We start from the raw sequence: 15644 nt of genomic DNA on the forward strand, positions 1-15644 counted from the left end.
CCCTTGTCTATTTATATTTAATAACTGAAGCCCTGTCTTGAGTTCCCTTGGCACTTGCTTTAGAGGGCTCTTGGAGGGATTAATCTGCAGCCTGAAGAAAGAAGGTTATACCTGAGGAAAAGCTTCTGAACAGGAAGAGTGGGAGAAGACTGGAGTGGGAAGGGGATCAAGGGAAGCTGTGGAATCAGATTCTCTTAAGCAAAGGTAGAGAAGGGGAAAAAAGTATTTAGAATGTGGCATGTGGGAAGGAGGTGTCCACAGGGATTCCTAGGGTCAGTTCCAGGGCCTGGGGGACTCCATCAACTGCTCCTCAGGCTGGCACTCCACTCCCCACACTGTTCCCTACCCATGCTGCCTAGTCAGTTCCAATCAGGTTCCTCTCATATTTCTGTATGTCAGTTTTCCTTTCCTACCATCTGGATGTTGGTGCAGGAGGTGGGAGCTATACTAACGCAGGTCCTTCAAGAAGTTTTGTGGTCACTAGGAAGAATTTTCTGAGCTCTCCACTGGAAAATCCATCACCTGATCTTGCAGTAGGGGCTGTACAATATCACCAAAAATGAAGCCCTGGGAAGGTCTATAGCAGTCTGGCATCTGTAAGCAGAGTGAGAGTCTGGGTTTCCATTCCCTCTCTTTAGTCTCCTTTGTCCTGTGGTTACCTACTTAATCTGTTAAGCTCCTACCCCTTGTTGCTGAATCTATAGTAAATCTGTAGATGTAGTATAGCAATAATGTTTACTTTGCTGGACTTTAGCAGGATCAGTTAAAGTGGTACATGAAAGAAAATACTTTGGTTGGGAGTGGTGGTGCAGGCCTATGATCTCAGCTATTGGAGAGGCTGAAGCAGAATCATCTCAAAATAAAATTTTAAAAAAGGGCCAGAGGGTATATAGCTCAGAAATTGAGCAATTTCCTAGCATGTACTAGGCACTGAGTTCAACCCCTAGACCACTACCTCCATCAAAAAAAAAAAAAAAAAAAAGAGAAAGAAAGAAAGAAAGAAAAAAGAAAAGAAAATACTCTGAACTCAAATATGTTTTTTAGAGGAGGAAAAGTTTATTTGGGGGCTCATGGTTTCTGAGGTCTCAATTCACAGACAATCAGTTCCAATGCACTAGGCCCAAGGTGTGACAGAATATCATGACAGAAAAGTGTGGTGGAGGAACACTGCTCAAAACATGGCCACCAGGGGGAGAGGGATGTGGCTCAAGCGGTAGCTCGCTTGCCTGGCATGCGTGCGGCCCAGGTTCGATCCTCAGCACCACATACCAACAAAGATGTTGTGAATACCAACAAAGATGTTGTGTCCGCCGAAAACTAAAAAATAAATATTAAAAAATTCTCCCTCTCTCCCTCTCTCTCACTTAAAAAAAAAAAATGGCCACCAGGAAGCAGAGAGCTCAAATATTATTTTAAGGTCTGAAAAGGTTCTGATTGCTAGGCAGAGGGTGGTGGCATAAATTTAGCCAAGCCCAGGGGCTGGGGATGTGGCTCAAGCGGTAGCACGCTCGTCTGGCGTGCGTGCGGCCCGGGTTCGATCCTCAGCACCACATACCAACAAGGATGTTGTGTCCGCCAATAACTAAAAAATAAATATTAAAAAAAAATTTAGCCAAGCCCTGGCTTGGGAGTATCCCTTTCCACAGCTCTTCCCATTGCCCATCTTCCATTACTTTGTTGGAGTAGGGGTATGACTCCTTGCCCTCTGATCAGTAGAGCTGGGAATTATAAATCCAAATCAAACACAAAGCTGTCTCAGGAGAGTCGTGTAGCAATGTCTCTATCATCCTCCTCACCTCCAGTCCTAACCTCAGAACTTTAGTCCCCAGTGGCCAAGATAGCAGCTGTGCTGACACCCACCTCCTACTGACCACTCCACCCCTTTCCCTGACCAGCACCTTCACTGCCATTGTGCCAGCTCACACATGTACAATTTCACCCACCATGCCCCCCTTCTCCGAACCTCTTCCAACCCGAGCCTTCTGTGGGAGACAGATGGGGTGTCTGCGATGGAAAAGGCTCTGGGCTCTACGCCGCCTTCGGTGGGCAGCCCCCCTCCTCAACTCCCACTGCTCCCTCTCCCCACCTAAGACACTCGGATTCACCCCAGGCAGCCCTGGGAGCTGCTGAGGAGTCCAACTCTCTTATCAGGCTCAGTTCCAGAAGCAGAGTCAGAATGGCATCTTTCCCTGAGACCCAGACCTTAGACCTCTTCATGGAAGGCCAGTGCAAAGGAGGAAGTAGGTTAGGGGGTGGTAGGGCTCCATGTGATGGTTCTAAGGTGGAGAGACAGGGAGAGTCTGTGGCCTTTCATTGAGGAGTTTGGAGGCCTAAGTTGTCAGGAGGCAAAGCCAGTGCAGCTCCTTTGTTCCAAAAATCTGGGGTCCTTAGAGGGAGGCTCAGCAGGGGGAGGGGAAAGGAAGCTAACATTACAGAGCACCAACTGTGAGTTAGGCACAGTGCCAGAGACTTTCCATACCTGTACTCCTAACCAACAGTTGAGAAGTCAGGGCAAATAGTGTCTCAGGAACCCTCAGCATCATGGCACCTCCTCCATGGCACCTTCTGTGATGCCAATTCTCCTGCCCTCAAGCTGCTTCTGCTCTCTCCCCTTTGCAAGCTGATCTTCTACTCCTTCTTGCACCTCAAGTACTGGGAATTGAACCACAGGTGCTCTACCATTGAGCTACATCAGTAGTCCTTTTTATTTTTTATTTTGAGAGAGGGGGTCTCATTAAATTGCTGAGGCTGTCCTCAAACTTGTGATCCTCCTGCTTCAGTCTCCTGAGTAGCTGGGATTACAGACATGTACCACTTCATCCTGCCTCATTAAACTCAGTCAACTCCCCCAATTATGCATTTTCATGGTACCTTGTGTCCTTCTTTCTGAGCTCTTAGCACAGTTATTTCACTCTTGCTGTGCAGTCATTTGAATGATGGCCTTTGTTTGCTTAGATGGAAAGTTCTATGAGGGCATTGAGCATGTCTGTCTGTGTTCACGAGGGTGCTCCCAGTGCCCAGCACAGTTCTTAGCATAAGGCATTTGTTTGATAAATATTTGTTGAATGAATAAATAAATAATAAGGGGATCTGTGGCCTAAATTCAGCTTCTCAGCTATTCCTTCACCCCAGAGATGACCCATTCCAATGTGTGGACCAAGAAACAGGGAGGTCAGGCCATCTCATTCTTCCTGAAGAAATCTTGAGGATCAGACAGTGATAGTTCCAGAATATGGGTCCTTGCTCTGCCACAGCCTAGCCCTTCCTGTTTGCTTTCCTAGGGAAAGAGGGAGTTACCAGGACAAAAGAATCCATGCAAGTTGAGGCATCTAGTAAAAATCCAGGATCCTCCATTCAGGACCAAGAAGGGATCCATTGCTTGCTGTCATGGGCAAATGGAGGCAGGACCCTCTCTACAAGGGAGCAGGGCTGGGATGATGAAACTGAGGTTATCCCTCACTTCCCATCTTTCCAGAAAACAAGAAGATAAGTCCCACTCCGAAGAAAAGAGGGAAGGTAGAATGCAGACACCCTGAAATCACTCATGAGCTTAAAGGGAAAGGAGTACAATCAGAGAAGGGTGCTCTGAAGAAAATCTAGCTGTACTCAGTGGTGCATGCCTGTAATCCTAGCAATTCAGGAGGCTGAAGCAGGAGGATTGCAGATTCAAGGCTAGCCTCAGCAATTTAGCTAGATTCTGTCTCAAAATTAAAAATTAAAAAAGAGCTGGGGATGTAGCTCTGTAGTAAATTACCCCCTCTTTTCTGCCTTAGTTGAGGTTACAGAGACCATCTGTCACCACCCCTGTTTGTTTTTGTCCTCTTTCCCTGAGCTTCAGAGAAGGAAATGGTTACACCAAGTAGGAGGGATAGACAGTTTACCCAAAGCAGGACAGGCTGCTTGTGCCTTCAGATGCTTGGAAAGTTGAGTAAGGTAAGTGGAACAGAGGAGCATCCCAGAGCAGCCAGTCCTTTGGGGCTGCTTTCTCCAGACCCTGGGAATCAGGGGGTGCACTGCTAGAAGGTATCCATCCCAGGGCTTTATTTGACCCTTTGCTGCCCTTGCTGACTGACCTCAAACAATATTCCCAAGTCTGTGGGGAGTTAAATTTAGGCCAGGCCTGGGAACACCTTGCTCTCCTTGCCCACTCCCCATTCCTAGCACACAGACAATTGCCAACCTTCCAGGCTAGAGCAGCTCTCCAAGCTCAGTGCCATGACCCAGTCTTCATGACAGCTTCTCACCCAGCCCCCTTATCCTGATAGTACCCCTCAGCACCCAGATATCTGAGGTCATGGATTTGGAAGTCATTCCAGGAAATGTAGCTTTCTCTGACCCCACCTGTTCTCTAAGCCCCAATAAAGCAAGACAACTCAGGCTGCAGGCCAAGTCCTTGTGTCCTCATCAAAGGCAACATCTGTCCCCTCCAAGAAGATAACCCTGGGGGGAAGTGGGAAGGAAAGCACAAGAGAGAAACCCCCATCTTGCCTGGGCCCTCACCCCAGATTCCACTGCAGACATAGATTGGAGGTAAGAGTCCGGATAGCCACAGAGGCCTACACTCACACATGGGCTTGCACAGGCCTTCATGTCTCTTAGCCCCCAAACAGGAGAGCCCCTTCTGGGCTTGCCCAGCTACCTGGGCTGCTGCTGCTGCCAAGCGGCCTTCTTTTATTCATGCGTTGTTTTATTGCTGGCAAATGCTGCTGCTTGCCACTGTTGGAGGCGTTCCTGCCAAATCCATCCCAACATCTTGGCCTGGCATCAGGGCGGCATGCTAATGTGGAAATTTAAAGAGCCGCTCAGCTTTAAATCGGAATTTTAAATGAGCAGCAGTGCTCCAAGGGGACCCAGGCAAAATCGAACAGTATCTGATCCACCCTTTCTCCTCCCACATCCACAGCATCACCCCAAGTTCTTCCCATCTCTCCCTTTGATTTGGACTTTAGATGAGGTAGTGGCATGAAGCATACTAGGGAAAGAGGGAGTTCCCAGGACAGAAGAATCGGAGCAAGTTGAGGTCATCTAGTAAAGAGTTCAGGACCAAGAAGGAATCCACTGCTTGCTGTCATGGGCAAATGAAGGCAGGACCCTCTCCACAAGGAAGTAGGGCTGGGGTGATGAAACTGAGGTTATCCCTCACTTCCCATCTTACCAGGAAATAAGTCCTGCTCTGAAGAAAAGAGGGAAGGTAGAATGCAGACATACATAACATACACTCATGCACACTTGGATGTGTGCACACAGCTGTGCGAGCTGGTCAAAATGCTTGCTGAGGCCCCCGTAGCATGTGTTCACATAGCTCACACATCACTCATGCATGAAAGGAACTATTCACACTCAGGGCAATCTTTCTTTCCACTTGCAGGCCGCTATCCTAACGCAAAGCAAGCTGGCATCTCCAAATTGCTAACCTGAACTGTGCCCCAGGTTTTTCTGTGGATCCTAATATCCCAGCTTCTGGCAGCTAACTTAAATCGGTCATGGTGATGGAGCCCCGCAGCTCCTCTGCCAGGATGGGGGCAGGGGGCACCTGAGATCATCCTTTGCACCTGTCTTGGCCACAGTGTGGTGCCTTCTCTGGTGATCACCAGATGACAGGCTCAGACGTCTCACCTGGGAGGAGTGTTGGGCACAGCCTTGGTTTCTTTTTTTTTTTTTAAATCTTTTTTTTTTTTTTTTTTTTAGTTCTCTGCAGACACAACATCTTTGTTGGTATGTGGTGCTGAGGATCGAACCCGGGCCGCACGCATGCCAGGCGAGCGCGCTACCGCTTGAGCCACATTCCCAGCCCCCACACAGCCTTGGTTTCAAAAGGAAGAGTGAGCTCATGGGAAACGAAAGGGTAGATCTGTGATTCCCTCTCCTTATTTTTCTCCAAGAGACAGGTGACCCCCATATTATCAGAAACATTTATTAGTACCTGTCCTCAAGGATATACCATGCTTGCTTTAGCATAATGTTTCACAATTTTCTACATTGATGGCAGCCTCAAGAATCTGGGTGTGCTGTCCCCATCAGAGGATCTATAGTAATTTGTATGGTGACCTCAACCTGACCCTAGGCTGCCAGGCCACAGAATGCTCCTAGACCTTCCCCAAGATTCCTCCTCCCTCAAAGCAAGAGCTGGTTCCTCCTGGGCCTAGTATGGCTGCCAGCCAAGAGGCTTGGGGCAGGCCTGGGGCATGCAGCTGGCACCTGCCCACCAGATCCCCAAGGAACACTCCCCCACACTCCTATCACCCCATTAAGATGGCTACTGGGCTACAGGGAGACAGAACTCACTGCTCCCTATTCCCAGAGAAAACTTTGACCTGGAAAGCTCATCATTTCCCTTTCCACTGTAAGCTTCTCCAAGATCCTCCACCCAGACTAGATAACACCAAAGACCACCAAGTAACTTTTCCAGGAAGGACCTAAGACTTAATACAAGAAATTGAGCTGGGGCTAGGTAAGGGAACTTGAGAGGTGAGGTCTGACCTGGAGTTCTGGAGAAAGTTGTTGAGGTCAAGAAATAAATGAAGAACAACTCAATGTGAATGAGATAGGAGAGGGAGACATGAAGGGAGAGGATGAATGAATATGCCTTTCTCATCTAATTAGCAACATGCAAATAATATGCAAATAACACTGTCTTTGTTTAGAGACCACAAGGTCTGTACTTTTAAGTGAATTGCAAAGGGACCTCCAAGCAGCATCTCTGACCAGAAACAGGACACCCATGTCTCTCAGGAGAGAGGCCAGAGTGTGTGGCCTTCAGGTCCTAGCTTATTTTCTAATTGGGCTCATTTTCTGTGGGCCTCAGTTTCCCTGTGTGTGACTACATGCAAGGCTATATATACTTGATGGTGTCTAAGAATTTATAGTGCTCTCAGACTGGGATTTTCTAATCTGGAGCTCAGTGCCAGTCCGGGTTGGAGGGGTTGATTCTATTCTGGGGTAGAAGCCAAGGCTCTTGGCTTTCTTGCCCCTGCTGCCCATCCTCTATACCCTCACACACCTGCCATCCCTTGGGTGGTTTCCTGAAGGCAGTGTTCCCTCCCACACCATGTCTTTACCCATACTAATCTCTCTGCCAGGAATACATTTCCTGCTTTAGTCCCTCACCTGGCTAAACAACTCCAATAGCCTTACCTACCTTTCCCCTCCACTACCTGGTTCCTGGTAAGGTGCCTCCCTTCTAAATGCTCCTGCATACTATTTGCTTATCTCTTTTCCCACTAGACCATGAATTCATGGGTTTTGTTCAAGACTAAATCTCTAGTATAAAGGTATTAGTTTCCCAAGGCTGCTGTAACAAAATTACTACAACCTTGGTGACTTAAAAAAACAAAAAACAAAAAAACAGAAAATTGGGCTGGGGTTGTAGCTCAGTGGTAAAGTGTTTGGCTAGCATGTGTGAAGCACTGGGTTCAATTCTTAGCACTGTATGTAAATAAATAAATAAACAAATAATAAAGGTCCATCAACAACTAAAAAAAATTTTTTTTAAACCACAGAAGGGCTGAGAATATAGCTCAGTTGGTAGAGTGCTTGTCTCTCAGGGGTTCAACATCAGTTTCTCTGGATAACATACCAAGATGTCAGCAGGACTATGCTCTTTCTGGAAGCTGTAGGGGAGAATTTGTTCTTTGCCTCTTTCTGCTTCTAGTGGCTGCCAGCATCCCTTTACTTGTGGACCATCTCTCCAATTTCTGCTTTCGTCTTCATATCACCTTCTAATCTTTTCTGTGTGTATAATCTCCCTTTGCTCCTTTATCTCTCTCTCATAAGGACACTTGTGGTGGTATTTAGAACCCACAGATGATCCAGAATAATCTTCCCATCTCAAGTTTCTCTCCCCCTCTCTCTTTTTTATAAGCAGTGGATTTTAATGTCTCTCCTTTGGGGCAAGTAAGGTCACCCAAGACACAAAAAGTGTCTGGCACTTTGATACAGAAGGATTTGGTTCAATCTTGTGCAGATTTAGGATACATAAAGGTACATAAAGTTGGGCCTCAAACTCCTCTGGGTTGGGGTGGGGCAGAAAGTGAACAAGAAAGTGGTTTGGGGAGATAGAATCAGTGTGGGCTGGAGTTGTTGACCAAAGTAGTTGGTCTCAGGGGGTTGCTGGAGCCAGCACAAGCCCTAAGGCTGGGTAGCTGCTGCTGTGGTGGCCCCTGTCTGTCCAGTTTACCAGCTCACTGCTCTCTGGGCCCCTTCCACTGAGTCACTGGCATGGATGATATTCCTGCTGGTGTGGATGCTGAAGTCCCACTGGATAGTCCCAGGGGCAGCCTCAGTGGAGTCAGTGTGTCCTATCATGGCCCTTGAGGCACGAACCACATTGTACCCTTCCCAGATCATGGCCATCATGGACCCAGAGCTCAAGTAGCTGTTGAGGGCTGGATAGAAGGGCTCCTCTGTAAGTCCTGGTAATGCTCAGCAAAGATGCTCTCAGGTGCCTGCAGCATCTTCATGTCAACCAACTTGAAGCCCCGCCTCTTGAAGTGCTGGATCACAGCTCCAGTGAGCTACTGCTGCACCCCATCTGGCTTCACTGAAACCAGGGTGTGCTCCTGGGTCCAGGAGAGCCCTCCTGAGCTGCGGCCTCAAGAATCTTTTTTTTTAAACATTTATATTTTAGTTGTGAGTGAACACAATACCTTTGTTTTATTTTTACGTGGTGCTGAGGATCGAACCCAGTGCCTCACACATGCTGGGCAATCGCTCTACCTCTGAGCCATAACCTCAGCCCTTAAGATTCTTAATCACATCTGCAAAGACACTTTTCCCAGATAAGGTAACATTCACAGATTCTGGGAACTAGGACACAGACAAATGTTTAGGATTATTATTAGACTACTAAAATAATCAAGGACATTTAAAGTGTTACCAGTTAGTGAGCATCTACCATGTGTCAAATGTGATAAATACATTTTTCTCACTAAATTTCAGTCTCACAATAACCCACTGAAAGGTAGATATTTATGCATCTATTGTATAGATGAGGAAACTGAGGCTCAGGGATATTGAATCACCTACCCAAGAGCACATAGTTGGTAAATGACAGAGCTTGGCTCCAAAGCCAGCATGATTTTTGCCTCACCAATAGCCTCTGAGCCTATCCCAGGTCCTGGCACAGATTTTTTTGTGTAAATAAAGATGCAGAAAGAGAAAGATATGTGGACAAGGGAAGGGAAGATGAGGCTCAGTCTTCCTGGTGATATTGACTCAAGCTTTCTTTTGCCAAAGCCCCCTTACCACCCCTCTAATCTTTCCCCACAAACCCTGGCCTCTTTTTTCAGAAGCCCGGAATCCCCCACAGTTAGCAGCCCCCTGCCAACTACTGCTGCCCAGAAGGGTGGCGCAGTGCCTGGACTTCAGGCAAGAGCTATCAAATCACAGAACCAGAGGGACATCTGGAGGTCACTATCTTGCCCTCATAAGTAAAGGCACAGACAGGGTCAGGTTAGTGGATGGCAGGAGGGTGATGTACCCATTTTTTTCCTTCAATTACTCTTTCTCCTTTCTCACTTTTTACACAGTTTATATTGGGAAGTCCTCACTTGGGTCTAACCTTCCAGACATGCATAATGAAAGCTGGCTAGAGTCAGAAGTTCTATGACTGAGTCTTGGATTCTCCAAAAAGCAAAATTAGATTTCAGGCTAATTCTCTTCACCTCTCTGGGCCTCTAATTCTTCATCTTTAAAATGGGGTGGATAATGATTATAATGAGAATGCCCATCTCACAGGGTTGTTGGGGCGATAATGACAGCCCAGAAAAGAAGAGCCTGACCCACAGCTTGGAGCGAAGCAGGTACTACGGGAATATTTTGTAATATTTTGGTCCTCCAGCCAAAGTCTCTTCATCCTGGATAACACAAGCTCCTGTTCACCTCAGCCAGTCTGGTCTGCCTCGCGCGCTTGACTATGAACTCCTGTTGGCAGGATCTTGTTCATTTTTTAATCACCGCCCATTCCCCTCCCCAGTATCTAGCTCGTGCTTGGGCACGCAGGCTCAAGATACACTTGATAAATAAACAAGCGAGGGTAGGAATCAGACCCCAAGTCCTAACTCCCACCACTAACCCTCCTCAGTAGGACCCTTTCCGCCGGGGTCCAGGCGGCGACCGCAGCGGCGGGGAAAGGAGGCGCTACAGCTTTAAGATTTCTCTCGGGCGTCCGGTTGCCAAGGCGCGGTTGCCAGGGGCCTGCGCGATCCGTGTCCGGCCTTCGCACGCCTGCACTGGGTTTCCGCCGCCGCCGCCGCCGCTGTCGCCGGGCCGCGCCGGGCTCGGCTCCTCCGAACCGTCTGGCGGACTTGGCACCGGCCCCCGCTCCTCAGTGCCCCCGCGGTGCGTGGCAGGCTGCGGCTTCATTATCCTGATTGATTCCTCCTGCTCCCCGACACTGTGGGGGCCCCGGCCAAGGAAGGGGGGCGGAGGCGGCATCTGCGGGTCCCTTCCCTGGCTCTCGCCTGCGGTCGCTGCTCAGGCTGTCGGCCCCTCGGTGCCCTGCGGCGGGAAGGGAGGACCTGCCTAGCCTCTGCCCCGGTCGTGGGCGGGGAGGGCTCCGAGAAGGAACCGAGTAGTGTCTGGCGCCACGCTCCTGCCAAAGGGCTCGCCCTCAACAAAGGTTTTACGCCTTCTCCAGGAGGATATGGAAGGGTTGGGGTGAAGCAGAAGCACGGTGATGGACTTAAAACTTCGGTGGTGGACTGAGAGCTTCAGGGAAGAACATCCTGACAAAATGGGAAAGGTGACATCCACTGGAGCATCGGTCATGGGGCCAAGGATGGGTGACACGTGTCTTATTATGGCCCTCCCTGGGCACCTTGAGTACTGTTCTCAGGGGAGGCAGGGATAAGGTCTGTCCAAATAACTATGGACAGATCTGAGCATAACCTGACATAGATCTGAGCTCAATGGGAGATGGGGAATCTGTGAAGGGGAGGACCAGTCCCCAGAATCTATCAGGAGCTACCCCCACCCCAGCCACCGGCCAGAATCTTGGTGGAAGGCATCTTGGGCCAGGCCTGAGATGGGAATGTCTTTAGTTTTGCCATTTGGTTTGTGACCTTGGAAAGACATTTTATTTTATTTTAGCCTTGGTTTACTTATGGATTAAGACCTCCCATTTGTTGGGTACAAGAGGCTGAGGCAGGAGGATTGCAGGTTGGAGGCCTGCCTGGGCACTTTAGCAAGACCTTGACTCAAAAAAAAAAAAAAATATATATATATATATATATATATATATATATATGTATATATATATATATGGCTAGGGATGTAGCTCAATGGCAAAATACCCCTCTGTTCAATCCCCAGTACCAACAAAGAATGTCCTATTTGTCAATAGTTAAATGAAATAATTATATATAATGTGTTGCTTCAGCACCCAACCTAAATTCTCTGGAAAGAAAAAAGGGAACTGAGGGGTTGACCTCCATTCCTTTGCTGTTTGAGGTAGATCCACTGAGGGAGATGAGTTTCCTCCATGTGTTTAAATCCATTCTTAACTGGAAAATGACCTTGAACCTTCCAGCTTAAGCTGCCTCATTTTCAGAGTAGATGGAAAAAACTGCTCTCCATCTCATTGGCATGACATGGAGTTAATATGTAAGTTCACATCAGGCTCTCCACCACTCTCATCCCTCTGTCCATGGTGCCTCTCTGCGTACAAGCCCTGACAGTCTCCCCCTAGCGCCACAGCCCTGTCCTGTCCCAGGGCCAGACCTAGGAAATGTCTTATATGGGCTTGGCTCTCTTGAGTAATCCAAAGTTTAGTCCCCTCAACCCTGGAAAGGAGGGAGTTGGTGAAGAATTTGAGGCTATTTTTTCAGGACCCATGGTGATTTGTGTGTGTGTGTGAACATGATTGAGGTCACTCTTGATTGGTGGGCCTGTTTCTTCTTCTTCACAGAACCTGTATTTTCAACCTGTATTTTCTTCTTCTTTTTAAAAAATATTTATTTATTTTTTTTAGTTTTGGACAACATCTTTGTTTGTATGTGGTGCTGAGGATCAAACCCGGGCCGCACACATGCCAGGCGAGCGCACTACCGCTTGAGCCACATCCCCAGCCCTCAACCTGTATTTTCTTAAATATTTTTAATTGTAGATGGACACAATATCTTTATTTTATTTATTTATTTTTATGTGGTGCTGAGGATCGAACCCAGGCCTCACACATTTGAGGCAAACACTCTACCACTGAGCTACAACCTCCACCTGAGTTCAACCTGTATTTATTGGGTAACCACACTGGGGCAGCATGGTGCACCCAGAAGGAATGAACTCAGCTGGGGTTGGGAAGACGTCTACTCTGAAACCACTGAACTTCTGGGGGTAATAGCCAAATTACACAGCAGCCTCTCTAATACAGAGTGTTTGCTGCAGAGGGACCTCCCAGGTTCTAGAACATTCCACAATGTCATGATGCTTCCCCTCCTTCCTGGATACAGTCTCTTGCCCTGGACTTTTCAGTCAGAGACTAATTACTTTTCTATGAGCAAATATCCTAAAATTTGAGTCTGGGGCCTTTGTTGGAATTACCTATTTTTACAACAATCATGTTTTACTTTTATGTTCAAGGGCAAAACACAATAAAAACATTTCCAATTTAGGAGGAAAAAAAATGCAAGGGAGGATTTTTCGTCTATAACTGGAGGCAAGTAAGTATACATGTGGAGGCCTGCCAGGCTGGCCAGGGTCCTCCATCATTGTGGCCCTGGGTGCAAGTGCCTCAGTCTCCCCACTGGCCTGACTGGCCTGCCCCATCCTCAGCATGTATATCCCTCAGTTCTACTTCCTGTTAATACAAACCATGTGGGACCCTGGCTGTGGCATCTCCAAGTTGAAGATGAAGACTCGGCCCCCTTGTGGCTGCCAGGGAGGCTGGCAGGAAGGGGCATCTCCACAAGACATCTCCTGGGAAACAGTGATCTCCCCAGAGAAGAGACATTTGGAAATAAAATTCCAGCCATTGTGTGTTTGTTTGTGTGTCGGGGTGGAAGAAGAAGTTAAGAAACCTCCTCAGCCCTCTCTGCTCTTCTCTCTCTTCAGGGGAAGCCTCCCTCAGCAGCTGTCACTGCCTCCTAAGATGATAGCTGCTTGCAGCCTCTGTTGGGACTGGAAAGTGGCCTAGATGCAGATGTAGGAGAAGAGCACTGGGCTGAGAGTCAGAAGCCCAAGTTCTCGGCTTCTGTGTCTCACCTGTGACCCTGGCCTATTATCCCTCCCTTTCCAAGTCCTAGGTTCCTCTGTAAACTGTGGGTATTTCACCACTGTTCTTAGTTACTGCACTGGACCTACTCCACAGGCCTAAGAATGGTCATTCTAGGCCATTATTTCCTGCACCAGGGACAGATAACTGATAGGAGATCATGTTTCCTTGTGTTGACAATTAGTTGTTTAAACCAGACTGGGCCCTTTGTCTTATTTGAATATTTGTGGGTGCTTTTTTTTTTTGTATTGGGGATTGAATTCAGGGGCACTTGACCACTGAGCCACATCCCCAGCCCCATTTTGTAGTTTATTTAGATACAGGGTCTCACTAAGTTGCTTAAAGCTTCGATAATTGCTGAAGCTGACCTCAAATTGTGAGCCTCCTGCCTCAGTCTCCTGAGCCACTGGGATTACAGGCGTGCACCAACATACCAGGCTTGTGGGGTGCTTTTTTAGAGTAAAGTCTAAGGTCCAGAGGGTGCCTGAATTTCCATGAAAGAGGTACCTAACCTCTCCGTTGCTGTCCAGACCCCAGCTGCATGCCAGGTGCCTTCAATGATGACTCCATTCATAAGGAGCTGGAGGCCCTGGAACCTCTTTTGGTAGTGTCCAAAGCCATGCTAAGGGAGAAACCAGGGTGATATCTTGTGGGAAAAAGGAACAGAGCAGGAGTTATGTCCCTGCCCTTTCCTGCCCACCCTTAGCTGTGACCCTGGCCTATTGTGTCTCTGAGTCTTAGGTTCTCTTTGCTTTCCCTTGCTCTTGAGGGACCGAGTCCAATTCACTTCCAGCCAAAGTTAAGAGATGCCCAAATTGGGGATAGGAGCCCTTTAGAATCCACAGGCAGAGATCAAAAGTGCCCAAGTAAAAGCAAGTGGGTCTATTCCAGCTGAAGTGTCCCCTCTTCCTGGTCCCACCACCTAAAACTCCCCTTTAAGAGACTCCACCTTCCAGGTAGGGTGGGGAGTGCTGAGTGAGTTCTTCATGTGGGAAAACAATTTTGTGGGAAGACAGGGAATCTCCAAAAAGAAAGAGGGCCAGGGGACCTACAGAGACTCTGGGTCCCAGGTCTCCTCCAGGTGCCCTCTTAGAGAGGAAGCACTGGCCTGCCTGATCTTGTGGCTTTGTGGCTGCTCACCCCTGGCTCTGTCCTCAGGTAGGGCAGGGAGTTGGAAGGGAAGGGGTGGGGGAAGTGAGAAAGAAGGGGAAGCAGTAGCAGGGAGGGAGCAGAGATCTGGATTCTCCTTGTCACCTTTCTTGGGCACCTGCTGTACCAGGAAATGGGCTCAGTTCTACCTGCATCCAGTCCTCACCCAGCTCTGTGCCACGGGTGTTATTCGGCTCCGACAGAGAAGGAAACTGAGACTCAGAAATATTATATAACTTGCCCAAGGTCACACAGCTTGTCAGGAGTGAAGCCAGGCTCCCAGCCCAGGCCTGGCGGCCTCCAGTGGATTCTCCCTGCTGCCAGAAAGTCTTCCTCCCAGAAAAGCAGGTCTGGGGTTGGGGTTTTCAGTCAGAGCTCATCAGGATCCCCAGAGGCAAATCTATTGTCATCTGCCTTCCTCCTCCTCACCCATCTGCCAGGCAAGTCGAAGGTGAGCCCCCTGCCATGGCCCCTGCCCAGCCCCAGGTGCCAGCTCCGCTTTGCCTGGCTCCCCGCCTTTCCCTGGTGCCCCCAAGGTGGTTCTGAGGTCACCCCACACCCTGACGCCTTCCTCTCTGTGTTCCTGCACACATCTCAATGCCTGGGAAGAGCAGGATGAGAGAGGAGGTCACTCGAAGGTTGAAAGTGGGGGCTCTGGTTGTGAACGAAGGATTGGGGGCCCTTATTAGTTTTCTGGATTCAAAGGAACCCTTCCCCCAACCCTCACCCCCTCACCCTCAGAGACAGCCAGAGCTTTGCTTAGTTAATGAAATACAAAGGAAGGAATCAGGGGTGGGGGGTGGCTCCAGAGCCCTGGAAAACGAGGGAAAGAGAAAAAGTTGGGTCTCTTCCAAAGAGTTAATGTTCCACAGTATGATCGATTAGGTGTCAGATGTAATTTCAAACCAATACAAGATGAATGGCATAATTTTCCCTCTCTCATTTTAGACAGAATTAAGAATCCATTAGCTAACACAAATTTTTGGCAAGTTTAATAGGAGCTCAAATCTACATTCGGAGGAAACGCTCCCCAAAGCCTGTTTCAGGCTTTTACTTCTCAGGCCCCCTGCCTCCAACGCCCTCTGACTCTCAACAGCCCGCTGTTGTCTGTTCCCCACAGGCAGCCCCCACTCCCTTCCCGGGTCCCCCAAGCGCCCCTCCCCAACCCAGCCCAAGATTAACTGACCTGACCCCTCTCACAAAGGCCGGGCCTGCCCACCATTGTCTTCCAGTGGTGGTGGGGGGGGAAGGGGTGGAGGGGCTGGCAATGGGCCCAGGAAAAGGGAAG

At 48.7% G+C, this 15644-nt stretch overlaps 1 protein-coding gene across 1 annotated transcript in view; it reads left to right on the forward strand.

Moving 5' to 3' along the window:
• The window catches only part of CDK12 (cyclin dependent kinase 12), a 104102-nt gene extending 92072 nt beyond the window's left edge, over window positions 1–12030 (forward strand). The window contains exon 17 of the transcript XR_014019352.1: window positions 11969–12030. The gene's annotated coding sequence lies outside the window, so the exon portion shown is untranslated. The remainder of the gene's footprint in view (window positions 1–11968) is intronic.
• The last annotated feature ends 3614 nt before the right edge of the window (window positions 12031–15644 follow it).

Source organism: Spermophilus citellus (assembly GCF_964194105.1).
Source record: "Spermophilus citellus genome assembly, chromosome: 17".
Taxonomy (NCBI): Eukaryota; Metazoa; Chordata; class Mammalia; order Rodentia; family Sciuridae; genus Spermophilus; species Spermophilus citellus.